General features: G+C 41.2%; 1 protein-coding gene across 2 annotated transcripts in view; it reads right to left on the bottom strand.

The window, feature by feature from the left end:
- Positions 1-12,461, bottom strand: part of SESTD1 (SEC14 and spectrin domain containing 1) — a 109,200-nt gene extending 96,739 nt beyond the window's left edge. Inside the window, exons 1-2 of one of the 2 annotated variants that reach the window (XM_075180512.1) lie at positions 12,377-12,454; positions 11,161-11,257 (exon numbers count right to left, since the gene is read on the bottom strand). The gene's annotated coding sequence lies outside the window, so the exon portion shown is untranslated. Of the gene's footprint in view, positions 1-11,160; positions 11,258-12,376 lie in introns of both variants that reach the window. The other variant, XM_075180511.1, reaches the window with a different exon arrangement.
- Positions 12,462-18,426: the final 5,965 nt, after the last annotated feature.

The raw sequence follows: 18,426 nt of genomic DNA, 5'->3' as shown, positions 1-18,426 counted from the left end.
TGTGTTTACAATATCGTAGTACTTTCTCTCCTTGTCTCCACTTGCTGTTCCAGTTCAACTGACCCAGCTGTTTATTAATAATACGGATAGACCGGGCACAAGCATTGAGGTCTAACTATATCTGTACACACATTCTGATTATGGCCATACACCAGATTTGCCAGCCTGATAGATTACCATTCATCATCATCACCATTTATTTATATAGCGCCACTAATTCCGCAGCGCTTTACGGAGAATTCACTCACATCAGTCCCTGCCCCATTGGGGCTTACAGTCTAAATCCCCTAACATACACACACACAGACAGACAGACAGACTAGGGTCAATGTGTTAGTAGCCAATTAACCTACCAGTATGTTTTTGGAGTGTGGGAGGAAACCGGAGCACCCGGAGGAAACCCACGCAAACACGGGAGAACATACAAACTTCTCACAGATAAGGTCATGGTCGGGAATTGAACTCATGACCCCAGCGCTGTGAGGCAGAAGTGCCAACCACTGTGCCACCGTGCTGCCACCATTGAGTTTTGATTTGTTTGCAGAGATGAAATGTCAGCACAATTTAAAGAGACAAAATGGCCACAACCTGAACCATGAGGTTTGGCAAGCATAGGTATACATAACTTATTGCTTCTGTTTCACCAGAAAAAGTTTGTGAAAACCTATGTGGATGTTAAATCACTTACTTAGGAAGCTTTGGAACCAATCAGTAAAGCTAGGTACACACCTATGCAATTATTGTGAAGATCATATGATTAACAATTGTTTGGTCACATTGCATCTGACTTGGTTTTCTAAACTTTGGAAAAGTCACAATCAACAATGGAAAGATGTCGTGCAAAGTGTGTATGCCCTCACTACCAGCAGCGTAAGCAGATATCTGCAGTGTGTACAGAGTCACTATCTTTTCAGCAGATGGTTATGAGATGAAGATCACAGATCTGAAGCTAAACTGTGTAGGTGTGTACGCATGAAGCTGAATGCTCATCGGGACATTCAATCATTGGTGAAATTGTTACAGAAATCGCATGGATGTGTATCAAGCTTTAGAAATTTCTATTCTAGTATGGCTGTTATCAGTGACTTTAGAAAGACAGTTTCTACATTGTCTAATTGTTTTGTAGCTTCCCATATGTTCTGCTATTTTACAATGTAACTTGCAGTGTGCTAATGAAACAGTGCCCCAGAGGCTGATCTCTATCTCTATCCGCGCTTGCCAAGCAGGCTTAGCGGGAGTTGCCCCTTGAACACCATGTTATATCTTTAGAAACAACTACAAATAATTCTCATGCTGACTCGCTCAATGAGTGGATCTTACAGGAATCGTTTGAAGCAGGATTTCAACATCCTGTGAGTATTAATTTTTAAAGGGTGTGTGTGAAGACACTATTTGCTATTAATATACATCAAAGTCTGTGCAGTATCATGCCAAGTAATATACCTGATATAACTGTAGATTTTATAATATTCTTTTACTCCTCTGCAACAGGTTGGCATGTTAGGAAACAGGTGCTTCACTAATAGAGCGGATTATGTGACGGACAGCATGGCAGATTTGCTTTGGAAAAATTTGTCGTGTGGATTGTTGGATTATATACAGGGGAACGGCCACAGATCATAATTCAAATATTGCAGTCTCGGCTATTTTGACCTGCATCAGATCCTGTAAGGAAGCTGCACTGATGATGTGGGAGGAGCTACAGCTACCTGTACTGGATGGAGGGATCCTTTACTGTATACCAGAGCTGCAGTGTAAAGGCAGATTAACAATGAACAATTTTACCTTTACAGTTCATTCCTGAAATTGGTTTGGATTCTTTTCTTGTTTTTTAGTTATTTATTTTCTGCAGTTGTCCTTCCACTGTTAATGCACTTTTCAACCTCTAACTAATATTCACAATAATATTGTTCCACCTAAACCACATGAGGAATCTGCAAAATAATTAACTCAAATAAATAATAAAAACAAAATATACCTTTATCACTCTCCTTTACAAAGGTGCGCTAAAAAGATCTGGTCATTCTGCTTAGTGTCAAGCGGCTAAATGGGTGACTAAATTGTACAGATGGGCTCACTAAGACCCCATTCATACTGCACCAAAAACCCGTGTTTTTGCCAGGGCAAGCCCAGACGACCCGGGTCCAGGTGCAGGTGCAGTATGAATGGTCCCAGATCTAATTCCCAGGTCATCAGACCCGGATCTTTTGGTGGGGTTATTCCCGGGAAGCCTGCACTATGAATGGTGCGACCTGGGTTTTTCAACCCGGGTCTCACCCGACACAATGGTAAAGTAAAAAATAAAAATAAAACCCTCACAAGAGGAGCCAATCAGAGCTCCTCTTGGGATGTTGCCATAGAGACCCGTGTTCAGTATGAACGCGGTCTACCCGAGCCTCTGCCCCCCGGCAATATCCCAGGTTCATATACCCAGGATATTGCCTGGGCGGCAGTATGAAAGTGGTATTAGTGAGGCCGATCTATGAACTTGCACATTTATGTATCATAGTCATCGGATGACCTGGTTTCCTGGCAGTAACAATCAAAATATGAATCAGATATTCACAGGAACACTAGTCATTTGGGACCTGCACCCAGTGTGATATGGTGTCAGTTTGGCTTTAAATGGCAAGAGTGGCCTTCCAAATTATTGTGAGTGTGGGTAGCTATACCCCTTGTAGAAAAACCCCTCATTTGCCAGTATTTAATTAAAACCCACTAGCTCTGTTCAGCAGACAGTGTATTTTTTATGTATCCTTATCGGAGACCTTCATACAAAAGAAATGTTTTTCGGGGTGCCTTTACATATAATGTTTGAGCTTTCATACATACAGAAGTGGCAAGAAAACTTTAGGTCAAAACACACTCGGGACCAAATTTACTACAGTCAACAAATCATACAGTTTAACCTGGTTTTGAAGGACAAAATGAAAAGTTCAAGTTTTTTGTAGCCAGAAAACCAAAAAATCTGCAATGAATATAGAATTGAACTAAACCAAAGTGGAACACGTGGAATGTAGGGAGAAGAGTTATGGAAAAATACAGCAAGTTTCCATATATATAATTTCAGGAAACAGCTATTTAAAGAATTTCCATATAAAAATAATGCCCCAATAGTTATGCCACTTAGTAGATTTTTCTTGCTTTTGTCCTGAAACCTTTGCAAAACCAGCTTAAAAATAACCATTATGAAGACTTAGAGCTTTGGCTTATGATTCTCTTAGATCATATGGGCAGCACAGTGGCTAAGTGGTTAGCACTTCTGCCTCACAGCACTGGGGTCATGAGTTCAATTCCTGACCATGGCCTTATCTGTGTGGAGTTTGTATGTTCTCCTCGTGTTTGTGTGTGTTTCCTCCGGGTGCTCCGGTTTCCTCCCACACTCCAAAAACATACTAGTAGGTTAATTGGCTGCTAACAAATTGACCCTAGTCTCTGTCTGTGTGTGTATGTTAGGAAATTTAGACTGTAAGCTCCAATGGAGCAGGGACTGATGTGAATGAGTTCTCTGTACAGCACTGCGGAATCAGTGGCACTATATAAATAAATGGTGAGGATGGTGATGATGATATAATAAACTCTCATGAGTACCCACTCTAATATTTTTTCCCCCCCCAAGTAATTCTGATCGCACACTGCAATCCGGTATGACCACCAACCAGACCAAACATGGGTGGTCAAACCGCACAGATTATCAGGAGCAAAGCTGAAAGACTGTGGATCTGATCTCTCTATGCTCCGAGATGACCAATAGCCTCACAGCACTGCAGTAGCCATCAACCAACACAATTATCTACCCTGATGGAGAAAGTCAGATCGGAACGGACTGAATGTTGATGCACCGGGATGGGGCTACACATGGTGACATGACCAGACAAGGGGCCACAAATGACCAACGCTTCTGACCTTAACGCACTTGTGTGGGAAGCTTAGCACAAAGAAAATATGCGTAGGCATAGGATTTATGATGTCTGGATACCTGGAAATAGATTAGAAAATAACACCTGTCTCTTTAGTGTTATACACAGCACCTTATCTGCTAAGTTTATGGCCTGAATCTTATCACTTTACAAACAAGAGATAAGCAAACTACTCTGATAGTAAAATGTCATCACATATTCTGCTTATTATGAGAAAATGAAGGGGAAACACAAGTGCAACATACTAGGGCAGAATGATTTTAACTGTATCTATGTAGTGTTTGTTAAGTGAACCACTGTTCTTCTTTTACAACCAATGTCTTTGTTGTTCACCTTACACAGAGGAAAACAATTTATCACCTATTAAGTCATCCAGACATTCACAAACAGGGACCAAAACCATGAAGAATAAGGCCCATGCCAGCGTATCCCTGCTTCCGAATAAACCCAAGGGCTATAACCAAAGGTTAGGCCTCACGTGAAGGAGGGTGATGTAATCAATAACTTTGATCCTGGAATACCACAGTAACGACCTTTCATTCAAATCAGGGGCAAGGGGCTAAGGGGCTTCCAGGAACGTCTTCCAAGAACTCAGGGCGCCATCTCTAAAAATCGATTTGGGAGGGGGCAGTGTCGCACGCAGGGGTGGGGGGGGTTTCTGGTTCTCCAGAAACCCCTCCCCTCCGCGAACCAACGGTACTGTACAGCAGCCGCGGCGCTGTCAAAGAAGCGTCCGCGGCAGTGCTGTATTGTAGTATAATACAGCAGTGCGGCGGATGCTGCTTGTCAGCGCCGCGGCTGCTGTAGAATTCAGACTCGCCAAAATGGAGCTGCTTTTTTCCGGGGGGGGGGGGGGGGGGGGGGGGAGGCAGAAACCCCCCCTTATAAATCCTGCGTTCGCCCCTGAGGGTGGGTGCCAATCGTCAATAGCCACTTGAATCACAACTTAAACTGAAAAAAATTAAGAAAATTATCTCTTCCTAAAGGTAACAAGAGTGATTACCTACCTCATATTTAAAGGACATTCCGTTCACATATACCTATATAATTGCTGTGCAATCATACGAGCTATATAGACACATAAAACACTGGTGCTCTTTTACTAAATGCTTATACCAACCATGCTCTGCCACCTGCCAACTTAGGGGGAAGACTCTTGTCTAACACAACAGGCAGTGTTTGAGTGAGTAGACATGCCTAAATGCAGTGTGTGAAATTATGCATTCCCTAACTTCCCTAACACACACACACAGACAATTTGAATGCAGCCAATTAACCTACTAGTATGTTTTTGGAATGTGGGAGAAAACTGGAGCACCCAGAGAGAACATACAAACTCCACACAGATAAGGCCATGGTCGAGAATGGAACTCATGACCCCAGTACTGTGAGACAGAAGTGCTAACCACTGAGCCACTGTGCTACTTTACTATTCAACAGAGGACATGCAGTGGAAAATCAGGCTAACTGAACAATGTAGTTTATGTTTCATGTCTGAATATTTCAATTTTGCGCTTTCCTGTCCTTTATGGAGAGGAAAAGGTTTCCTTCTTGTCAAAACAACGTCTCCATGTGATTGCATAAAAAAAACAAAAGCAGAATGGGTGGATATAATTGCATGTGGAGCGCTAGATGAAAATCCATGCAATCTGACTGCTCTAGACACATAAGAACACTTAGCACAGGCCCTGTCTACACTGCCCACAAACATGTGCAGCTAAATATGATTAATACATTGGTCCGAAATTACCAAATTGGCCAAAGAAATCACTAAAACAGTAAAGTCATCCATTAAACATTGAACCAATAGTTAGATGCAGGACAACAAATACTTTGTTGGCTACCTTATTAAAGCATTTACTAATGGCTGGAAAAAAAATTGCTATTGTTGAATATGCTGGCTAACTGGTTTTCAAGCTATAGCTGCACTAATAAATGTAAATTAAACTGTACAATACAGATGACACTAACGTAATAGCACATTATACATTTTTAGAATTGAAGCCTGAAATGCAACACACAAAGCTTAATATAAACAGGTGATTTTATATTTAAGTCTTATATAAACACAGCAACCACAAATTATAGCCCATTAAGACCACAGTAAGTATGATTTCAGAATAAACACTGAAGGAGGACATCAACCCACTCTACACACACATTACAAGAAAAACCATAAAGAGAAAGCAGTGACCGTTTTGTCTACATGAGGCTCTTGCTTCTATGCTGAAACATCAGAAGTCCCCTCACATACCAAAATGAAAAATAAAGGAAAACATGTCACTCAGAATAGTAATTCAATTCCCACACAATATGCAATAAAACAGACATAAGTTACCAAGAACACAGAATGTACCTCTTCTGCACACTTGTACTTAGAGCCAAGTTACAAAACTTTTGGGAAATGCAATACTGGGCTAAATATGGCATCTAGTATTGCAAAAAAACAAACAAAGAACACTTTTTCACTGACCCACAATGTTTTAATGTTCAGAGACATTTGGAAGGCCATCCCAAATTGTAAATTAAAAGGGTACAATTTTGACACTCCCCTTGAATAACTCCAGTGTGGTACCTTGGTGGGGGGGGGGGCCTACCCAGGGTCCTTCACTCATATCTAAAAAAATATACATAATCGTGCTGTATCAAAACAGAGAGCTTTCAGCGCTGGAGCCTGATTGGTCAGGAGCTGTAACCACCCATTTATGTCCTATGCACCACCTGTCCTAGCAGCTTGAATCTGCGGGTCAGATCCAGTGTCCCAACACTGAAAGCTCTGTGTAATCCTTGCTGCCAACAACTACAACAATGTAAAGATCAAGTTAAGATAACCATTATTAGAACATGTTTTGTCAAATGGCGAACTTGTATGCCGGTCATAGGTTTCCTGCAATGTAACGGCTAAATGAAATAATTATTATTTATATAGTCACCATATTAAGCAGTGCTGTACAGAAAACATGTCCAAGCATATCCGTTCCTGCCCCGTTGGAGCTCACAATTTAAATTTCCTAACATACAAGCAAACACCCACTAGGGTCCCTTTTGGTCACCAACCAATAACCTAACAGTATGTTTTGGGGAGAACATACAAACTCCACACACACATAGGGCTCTGGTCAGGAACTGAACTTGTGACCCCATCGCTGTAAGACAGCAATGCTAACCACTGTGCCACACTGCTGTCCATTTCCATTCATATTCTCCACATTCTAACTGGTAAGCATATCACTGTATGGCAAAAAAGCAAAAAATGATTGCAAAAGTAATACTTCCTCTTCGGCAAACACAGAACATCTTCCGATCTTAAACAGACCTATTACAAACATTTATTCAGAACGATGTTACTTATTTCATTGCAGCAGACTGAAATAATTGATGATCCAAGGTTTTGCATTAAAATATGCATAACGAACAAGACCAATCACACAAGTGTATAATTATCAGTCATGTCTGCAGCTTCCAGATAACTCCTAGCAGAAATTGATTAAAGTTTTGAATTAACATTAACCTGTGTTTTAAATTGACACAAACATAGAAACTGTGTGTCATGTATCTTTACCATTAAAGGATGTTTGAAGGGCTTTTCCCACTAAAGCAATGTAGAGCAAGACATCAGTATTTGACAGCCATCAGGCTGCAAGAGATTTAAAAAAAAAAAAAAGAGATAGGAAGGGGTTTAGTATGTGATTAGCTAGCCAAGGCTTTGTCGCATTCGTATGTTGTATTATACAGAGGCGCCATAATCCACCTTGAGGCTGGCAAAGGGGGAAAACCTAGAAATCAATTATAGTCTCTATGCTGCAATACTTCCACAGACAATTTACCTTCTGAAGGGGCCCTAAAACCTGCTGCCTTTCACTGGGATAACTGGCAGGAATGTAGGTAAATTCTGTTGGAAGATGACAATTCTGCTGTGTGGGGAAACATTTTCCAGTCACACAAATAGTCGCCCAATAGTCTCGTTGCTCAACCAGTTTTCCAAATGGATCAATCACCTCTAATTTGGCGACTAACAGGAACCAAGTGGCAGATCATTGCACGTGGCCGGCTAGTTGCAAATATTATTAGTGGTTTATTTAAAAAAACAAAAAAAAACAACAACTTGTATTCTAGGCTTAGTGGATCTTTACAGGGAATACCACTCAAGTTAAACCTACTGAACTAAAATAGTTTGAACATGGAGTCTTATGTAAGACACATGCCGCAAGGTTGGCCCACTAACTATGTTTATGCCTCAACATGGCTGCCTCGTCTGCATCATTCAAAAACAATTGGATCTTTGCCTGAAAATCCTGTCAGCAAATACAGATACTCTCTTGTGTGTGCAGTCTTCTGTCACCTGCGTGTAAAGGTCCACATGTAAAGCTGGCACACTGGCCAATCCTGCCACTTGAAAGAACTCCGATAAGTCAGACTGTTCCAATTTAGCAACAAAAAGGTAGACATATCACACTCACAGTTTTCACCATTTACTATATCCATATTAAATTGCTTTTATTCGTCACTTTAACTTTAAACTGTGCATCAAACTGTAGGGTGCATTGAAGATGTGCATAAATACAGCTTTAATAAATTGCCAATTCAGAGCATTGTCTTAGTCCACAGTTCACTCCTGCCATATGTCTCTTTAACTATGTTAAGGTTTGATGCAAAAGAACTTAGTGAAACAAAATCATTCACTATTAATTTTGCTCAACTGTGTTATTTTAAGTTTAAACATTGCTTTGTCATCAAGTATTCATTGTATGCCGACATAGAGTGCATAATGAACACACCTGGTTGAACGCATCGGGTTTACATTCCTTTTGTATTTGTCTAATGTCATTTTTTAACGGTTGAATGTACACAAATATCCATGATACTGGACTTTATTTTACAACGATGCTAGTAAGTCAGCTAGCGGAGTTTGCCCACCAGTACAGTTATCCCTGTGTTCCCTTCACCCATACCTCTCCTGTCAATCTTACCTAGCAGCAAGGCATATGGGTGATGTCACTGTATGCAAGACGGAAAATAAGACAGAGTAGGCAAAGATGCAGATAAGGGCATAACATAAAATTATGTTTTGGATAGGCATTACCCTATGCAAACCCCCCCCCCCTCCCCAAATAAAAACCCCAACACATTTTGTGCTTGCAGCCCTTTTAACTCAGGTGCCAGACTCTACTGCTGCTAGGTGAGACATTACACTTGTTTTGGAGTCAAGAGGCATTTGGCCATGACCTTGACTTATTTTTGTTAGTATTATCCAAATTGGCCCAACATCATTTCTAATGCAAAAGCCTTCATACGTTTTCTATTTGTCTTTGCAGGTAAATTAGTTTCTGAACACTACGTTTCAGTGTATAGTAAAAAGCTCAGTTGACATCAAGCCTAAGAGAAACTCCTTTTCAACATGTGACAATTGAATGGAGAATCATATTATGGGTCATGTACCACATGCTACATGGGTCTGCAATGTTATATGGCATTAAAAAAGGAAAATAAACAAAAATGAGATTAAGGTATGAACTTTAATAAACAAATAACAAGTGTTATACACATGAACAGTGTCTTGTTCAGAGATTAAAGGCCAAGTTCACGTTTAAACTACTTATCCTAGTTAGATGCAGTCAGTGAAAATCTACATTTCTTTAAATAGCATCCCTAATCGAAGTTCAACAGTTTCTGCTCTCTCTCCCATTGTGAGACCAGGCAGCTCTCCAAAAGCAATCTTGTTACCTAGGGGAAACTGTATGCAGATGGAATACCATGCATTCATGCCCGCCTATCAACAACTGCTCTGTGGCACATCATACATAATCTGGGCACAGCTCTTCCCTCCTCATCCACGTGCCAGGGTACACTCTTGCTGGTCAATTAGCAGAGCAACACACTGAATAGTAAGAGCTGTAGTTCTTCTGCCAGGCAGTGCCCTACAATACCTGGTGATGTGAGCCGCTCTTCCAGCCCACCAACAAGGAGACTTTTTCATTTCTTAGTCTGGAGGAAGGCAAGAAAATTCTAGGAAACCAATCGGCTTATGTTTTATGATTAATTTTTATTTTTTGTTTGCTTTAAAGTTAAGGTGGATCTTTCCTTTATAAAATACATCAAGCTTATCCAATTTTATGTGATACATTCAGCGGTACTCAATTTAGATTAAGTTCTGTGAATATATTAAAAGCACATGAGCAACGTTGATGCACGGAGAACCACTCATTCATTTGATTAAATGGAGTTCTGCTCAGGGAGGTCAGAAATCTCATCCACTCCATCACCGATGTATTGGTCCACTTTATCCAAAGTGTTGTTTCCCATCCCAGGTTTTAAAATCTTAATAATCCGAAATACTTGCTGCGCCACCAAATTTCAGATTGCAGTGGCATGGAAGGATGCTGATCCCTGCACTTGCTTCAATTATAAATCGCACTTGGTTCAATGGAGTATTTTGTGAGTATCCTTAACAATTTGTCTACCTCATTTAATAAGATATGTGAGATAGATATATATATATATATATATATATATATATATATATATATCTATGCATGAGCAATATTATGTATTGTCTACAAATAAAACAGATATTAATTGTTGTCGTGCCCAACACCACTGGAAGGTCGGAACAGACAAGAAATAACACAGAAGATGCTGGAACTACTGTAATGCATTATGAACTTCTTCCACAGTAACATGTTCTAGACGTGTTCTGTTAAAAAATCAGCAAACATCAGACAAGTATTAAAGTGGAATGATGGGGAGGGGTTATTGAAAAGAGTACCATTTCCAAAATAGTATAAGTTTTCCCATCACATACTCAAACCAGATGAATAGATATATTTAGTGTGCCCATCATGCTAAATAACATATGTGGGCAGTACGATTGCCAGTCCACTGCTGATAAGTTGGCAGACCTGCGAGAGCTGTCGTACATGAGAGGGGCTGGCAGAGGAGAGACTCTGCACTGCCTGTTCAACTTATACTTGCTGTGTGGAAACTACAAATGTAGCTTCTATATCTATGTATTTTAAAAATAATTAGTTGACTATGTTTAAACTGCACTTGTCGCCTATACACAGTGCAGTCAGCCATTTTTTGGGCTGAACAAATATCTATGAGAAAGCAACATATCAGTTCACTGGGAACCAGTGACATCAATGAGACCTTGGGGCTGATTCAAATAGCCGCGGGGTCCCGTAGGAACCAAGCAATATGTGTCTCTGTGGGACATTCTGGAAATAATCTTTGCTCTAACCTCAGAGGTGCGCGCAAAACTGGTCGATGTTTCCTGTTCTGCACGCAGAAACATATCACTAGTGATCTCGTGTGAATACCTGGATAGGCCCCATTGTCTGCAGGTGATAAATATACAAAAATATGTTGCTATGAGGAACAATACAAAAACACAACAACCACACAATTTATTTATATTACAAGGACATCTGTTCAGCCATGTTTGGGACAAACCTTTGCAGCACAATTCTGAAGGCCCTTATAATTCAATCTCTCTACAAATGACATTAAGGATCAATTCTATTATTCAGTTACCGGCGGATATCATAAAACAGAGAGCAAAATAATCTAGGCATATTCACGCTGCAGACAGAAAACCACTGCAAGCTCTCCAGCTGAGTTTTAATTTCTGTCTGCACAGCAAATGCCTCCTGATCAAATAAAACACACATAATATATATATATATATATATATATATATATATATATATATATTCTGCATAAAACATTCATTATTGTAATACTGTAATAAAAGATCACATACTGCTTGATTCAGTTTCATTGGGGGGGAACAATATCTCAGCACAACTGCAATATGGGAATGTTGGGAGTACATGATGGGATGAGAATTGATTTAGCATACAAGGCACATTAGGAAATTAAGACAACATGGGGAGCTCTTCCCCTCTGCAAAAAAGAATAGTAAAAAGTGGGTGTGCTGGTTGTAGCATATAGCATTGCTAGATGTACCAAAAAATGAATCTTTCTTTTACCCATTCACTGGAGATGGGCATCGGAAACATATGTATGTCATTTACGCCCTTTAGTTTCCTATTGTGCTGCCTATATCATGTGTTGGCACTTTATAAATAGATACAAGCAGGAATAGTAACAATGGACTGTGGAATAGGGTCATTCTTTTCAATTTAAACACAATGACAAAGCTGCAAGAACAGGAAACATTACAAGCAATGAAAAGGACATGAACACAAAGGCTGGATCAGTGCTCTCCAGTGCAGGTACTGCACATGTGGCCACGGGCAGGCTCCCCACACCAGCACAGACAGGGATAGGAGCAGCGTTTGTCATTGACACACAGACACCGCACACGGCTGAGGACAGATGCTGCTGCCCTCCTGCAGCGGACACTCCCGGCTGCAGCCACACACACAGCACCGGCCGCCCGTTACCCTCCCTGTCCAGCACTCTCACACACACACGTCCCCGTCAATATTTACATGAGCTGAGGCAGCGACCACGGCGGCTCCGGCTACGCTCCACACTTCCTGTGTTACATCCCCTCCCCACTACACTCCGGCCCACTCTCCCCCCAGACCACGCCCCCCTCAGAGGTAAGGTATCAAAGACAGCGGGATTCCATTGGCTGCGACGCATCCACGTGGGCACTTCTCCTCATGTCTGGTCCCGCCCCTCTGGGAGACTGGGGACGATTCCTTGGCGACCGCAGACGTGGAAACAATGAAAGTGATGCGGTCGGGTGGGAATTAGGGAATGAGGGGCGTTTCACACACACACAGATATTGCTATATACGTGTGACACTAGGCTGGAAAAAATGACCATATTTCCACCAAAGACTACTGGCATCAACAGTAATGTTGGAAAATAATCAGAGTTATGCAAGAGAGTATTATATTTCTCTGCTGCAATCCAGGGCTCAGTGCTTGCCAGCTGCTGACAGATGTTAAGAGCCAGTCCTAGAATAATCGGTTTTAGTGCGTAGAAAAATACTGCATTTATAAACACAGCCCTTAATAAATGTGCTTGGAAACATTATTGTTGCCTGACCTAACCATACCACATAATATGCTGAATATAATAGTAGCATTTGTCATAAAAGGGGCGCTTGTCCCTTGAAAAATAGTAGATCCCTTAAATATTTTTTAAAAGTGAATTGGTAATATTGGCATGTTAAGAAAAAGAGGCATGGTTTTAAATACAATGCATACAAATACTTGCAGTTTAAGAAATACAATCTGGAATTATTTAAAATATGCCAGGGGTAGCTTATATCTTGTAATGATTGCTGAGGCATGGTACAGTGATAATTATTACTGGAACATGGGGTATATTTATGAAAGGGTGAAAAGCCCTATTAGTGGCAAAAATGGCTTTTTGCTGGCTATAGGGCTTGGTCTTATACAATAGGGAGGTACCACCCGCAATAGCACTGCTATTGCTGGTGGTAAGATTCGCCAAGTTTTGCCTGCGATAGATCCAGGGCCATCTTTTCCATTGGGCACGATGGGCAGCTGCCCGGGGGCCCCACGGGCAAGGGGGCCCCATAGGCACGGCTCTTAATGAGAATAAATAATCCTGCAAGAAAAAAACCTGCAAAAAAAACCTACAAGGGTCACTGAGCAAGTACATCTATCTATCTCTATCTCTATATATCTATATCTATATCTGTATCTGTATACATCTATATATCTATATCTATATCTAGGGGCCCCGGTGCACTGCTTTACCCGGGGGCCCATAATGTTGTTAAGATGGCCCTGGATAGATCCCCCATGCAAAGCATTGGAAAGCCTATTAAACAAGGATCTCAGGATGCAGATAACAGAAAAATATGAATGTAAAAAGGCTTTACTATTTGAATAAAACATCTCATTGAGGAATATTTTTAATTGTTTTTATTCTTCAAAATATTTGTTATCTATTTCATTTATTTATTTGTTTTACTTGGGCTTTCAGTTCCATTGCACTTGCATCAAACAGCTAGCCGGATCACGCATGAACATATCACTGTCCTGACCAAGTGGTAAGTTAACCCTTAACGGTCCCTGCCAGTATCGCTGAAGCAGCTAAGTGTCACTCAGTTTGCTTCAGTGAAATTTTATTGATAAATTCTGGTGATAACAGATATTTAATTGCTGTGATAAGTGTCAATAAAATCAGTGTTATTGCTGCTTGTTAATAAACAGGCCCCATAGTTACCCCCAGTTAGCCCCTGTTTAGAAAAGACAGATAGGAGAAAATGGAGGTGGAGTTGCTTTATAAGTAACGTTAGATAAAAAGCAATTCTAATACAGAGCACAGTACAATAAATTGAGAGTCTTTGGGAAACTTTTGAGAACTAGATCTTTTGAATAGCAATAATTTATAGACCACCAGTTCAAAATTAGGTATTGGATAGATTAATACAGAAAATCACTGCAATGTCAATGAACAGTTAGGTGATAATTATGTATAGCACCTAACTGTCCTGATTTAGGTGGGATAGTCTCGTTTTGAGGTGACTGTGCCGTAGTATTGAAGGGGTGTTTTAGTGGAAGTGCTGGACCCCAAGCTTTATGCTCTGAGTCATTGTCCCAATTCCTAAACTGAAAACGTTGGAAGGTATGAATTATAGAAGATTTTAGTATACCTGATGTGAACTAGAATATGCCAAATGCTAAATCAGCCGGATGCAGTAACATTCTGGATTGCTTTCATGGAGCGTCTTTCAAGCAATTGATAAGCAACATGTTAGAAAGCAATCCTAGATGTGTGCATTACAAAACTCATCCCGCATCCTGTGCTCCTTAATGCTTTCTGTAGTGCAGGGTGTTATTGCTTGGTGATCATATGTGATCACCAAAGGGTAACTACCACAGGGCCATATCATTTAAAAGACAATGTTCCTGATCTCCCCTAATTACCTGATCAGGCTCCCATACCTCCCAATATTTAGAATCCCAAAAGCAAAATAAGCACCACCCCATTCTGCACAAACTCCACCCACAAACGGGCAACTTTGTATAAAACTCCACCCATTTTCCTGTTAAGACCCCACCCCATTTGTGGTCCGGAAATCGAGATGTTCCTCCAAAATCAGAGCCATTGGGAGGTAAGGTCTCCAATTTGTCTTCGTCTTGCATGCCCCATAGACCATGTCCTTTTTTGCTCACTGTTAAAAACTAAATAAAAGGTAACTGACCACCTCCCTCCTCCCCCACCTGCCAAAAAGGGATATGCACTCTAAGGGGTCTATATAAATGAAGGAGAAAAGCCCTATCTAGGTAAAAAAAACACCATCTAATAGTAAATAGTCCCATAAGATAGCACTGCAGATCTGGTCAGCTTAGAGTGAGAATTAGAGGAAACTAGATAAAGTTCTTTCATTTTAAATTAGATCACATGATCAACTGTAAATGATCATACTTTTACCACGTCAATTACTAAAATAGTGAGATTTTCTGCTATTTCTTTTGTGTTCAAATAATACAGAATGACCACTATGACTTAGATTTGCTCTTGCGGGTGCTGCCCACACAGCCAAATCAATAAAAAAGACTTTATCTAATTAACTCAACTTTATCAAAGATGATATAGATATAACTATCCTAAAAATATATTTTGATTTTATTTCTTTAATTTATTGGTTGCAGGGCTGATGCAGGATATATTGGGCAGTATAATCTTAGACTGAGGTTACTAAAATGGAAGAAAACAGGAAAATAAAAGGGGTGAATTAACAAAAGAGAAAAATGTCTTTACCTATGTCACTCCCTGACATTAAATATCTTTTATTATGGTGTCCATTTTAGGGAATACTTAAACCCTGCTAAAGAGTTAGACATAGCTGTAGACAGTGTCGCACTGGGGCATGAAGGGCCCAACGGGGACTGCAACACTAGGGGCCCACCAGAGGGGGTGTGACCAGCCATCATAGAGGCGAGACCAGACACTAGAGGGGGAGTGGTCAGCCCACGAAGGACAGCTAGCACCATAGTGTAGTATATAAAGAATGCAGTGTGTATATATAAAAAGGACACTGTATTGACCTGCCCCTTAGATTGGGCAGAACAGTCACCAAAAATCGGAATTGTCCCACTAGAGTCAGAACATTTGACAGACTGTCCTACCTGTTCTTGTCACTTTCACCACCTGTGACTGCTGGTTTCTTTAGTTGCGGCTTGTCTGGATCCTGGAATGCTGGGGGTCATATTTGGAAAAAAATGGGTACATTTAGAAAATTCCAATCAACCCCAGCGTTAAATCAATAGGATCCACGATTAATACTTGGGCCTTCCTCCAGCCGCAGCATTAAAGTAATAGTATTCCCATTTAATAAATAAACCTATTTTCCTCCCTCCAAACAGCCCCAGCAATAAATTAATAGCATTTACGTATAATAAATATACCTATTTCCCGCAACCGTCACTGCCATTAAATAATTCATTTTCACATTTAATAAATAGACCTCATGCTCCTCAAACTCAGCCCCACAGTCAATTAATAGCCCCCAAACCACCCCATCTTAAAGTAATAGTCCCCACTATAAAATAAATTGCCCCACCATCACCCCACAAACAAAATAACATCCATTAGCTACCACCTACCACACACACATATTACATTGCCACAAGCCCGTTGTGTCATCACACACACATTACTGTGCCCCTTCATCACCATGCTGTGCCCCCTTATTTTAAAACTGCACCCTCCATGCTGCTTTGGCTCCCCTTCACACTCTGCAATGCTGCTTTGGCCCCCCTTCGCACTCTGCCATGCTGCCTTTGGCCCCCTTTACACTCTGCCATGCTGCCTTTGCCCCCCTTCACACTTTGCCATACTGTCTTTGCCCCTCTTCACACTTTGCCATGCTGCCTTTGTCTTTCTTTACACTGTGCCATGCTGCCTTTGCCCCTCTTCACACTATGCCATTCTGCCTTGCCCCTCTTTACACTGTGCCATGCTGTCTTTGCCTCTCTTCACACTGTGCCATGCTGCCTTTGCCCCCCTTCACACTCTGCCATGCTGCCTTTGCCCCTCTTCACACTGTGACATGCTGCCTTTGCCCCTCTTCACACTGTGACATGCTGCCTTTGCCCCTCTTCACACTGTGCCATGCTGCCTTTGCCCCTCTTTACACTGTGCCATGCTGCCTTTGCCCCTCTTTACACTGTGCCATGCTGCCTTTGCCACTCTTTACACTGTGCCATGCTGTCTTTGCCCCTCTTCACACTGTGCCATGCTGCCTTTGCTCCCCCTTGCATCCGTTCTTTCACTTACCTTTTCTATCGGCTTCTTTCTTTTCTTCTCTTCTTCTGTCCTCTTGCAGACTCCTGTCTGCGCCACTCTTCGCTGAACGTCGGGCGTGATGATGTCACGCCCAACATTCAGTGCGAACAGAGCAGAGAGGAGGGGCAACGGCGCTGCGATCACGTGAGTATATTTTTATTTTATTTTTTTAATAGTACCCGCCCCCCCCCCACTAACGAAGAGGGGAGCGATCAGGGTCGGGGCCTATTGGGGAATACCCCAGCTTCCCGGCAGGCCAGTCCATCCCTGGCTGTAGATTTCTAATTTTTTCATACATTGTGTTGGCTCTATAATGACCACTTCTCTCCTTCATTCCTGTCTTACTTCATTTTACTTAACTCTGCACTTTACCCCAGTGCTCTCCCTCCATCATGACCAGCTAGCCTGTCACACACATGCACTCACATGTGTGAAAGCTTGAATTTATCTCATTAAAAAATACATCATCAAATAAAATAATATGAACATGTGATTTTGAATATTCATTGATTTCACAGAAGATGGTGTATATCATGTCACATTCTGACATCAGTAGTCGTCAAGGATAAGGATTTATATTACAGCTATTAATGCTATTAATTATTAATAAGTATTCATACCAATCATGTATTATGAACAGTTCCTTATATTTCCAGCTGTGTTTTTCTTTAGAGGAAGCTGGTCCAACTGGATTAAGGTCAATATACAGACACAACATACCAACATTCAGGGGGTTGCACATTCTGAAAGTGTATTCTTGATAATTATGGTCTCACTTCAGGTGGAAATGTTGGACACAACCAGTGGTCAGGGTCCTATGAAGATTCAATAACAATGGCCAGATCAATGTCAAATATTAGGAGATCCCTTTAGCAATGAGCAACTCAACTGCACAGAGTGGATTTCCTGTTCCCAACAGGTGGTTAATATGTGATTTCATGAAGAAGAGATTCAGCTGAGTTGCTGCTTCTGCATGAAAGAGACAGAACTCAGTATAGGTGATATTAAAGTGCAAGTAAAGCTTTGACATTAATCCTGCAACAGGATAGCATGCTAGAGAGGACGTGCTTCTCTAACACAGCAGACACAACTCGTCAGACTTGCTCTGCAGACATACACTAAGGGATCAGGTACAAAGTACAGGGGGCCAGGTCTGCCTGGGGTCCCTGGCCTGTCTATGTAGAGGGAGGAACCACCAATCTGATGGTACCTCCCTCTTCAGCAGCTATGGAACGGGCCCAAAAAGTTGCAGTTCCGAGG

The sequence above is a fragment of the Mixophyes fleayi genome, chromosome 7 (genome assembly GCF_038048845.1).
Source record: "Mixophyes fleayi isolate aMixFle1 chromosome 7, aMixFle1.hap1, whole genome shotgun sequence".
Lineage (NCBI taxonomy): Eukaryota > Metazoa > Chordata > Amphibia > Anura > Limnodynastidae > Mixophyes > Mixophyes fleayi.
This window is presented reverse-complemented; position numbering and strand designations above follow the sequence as displayed.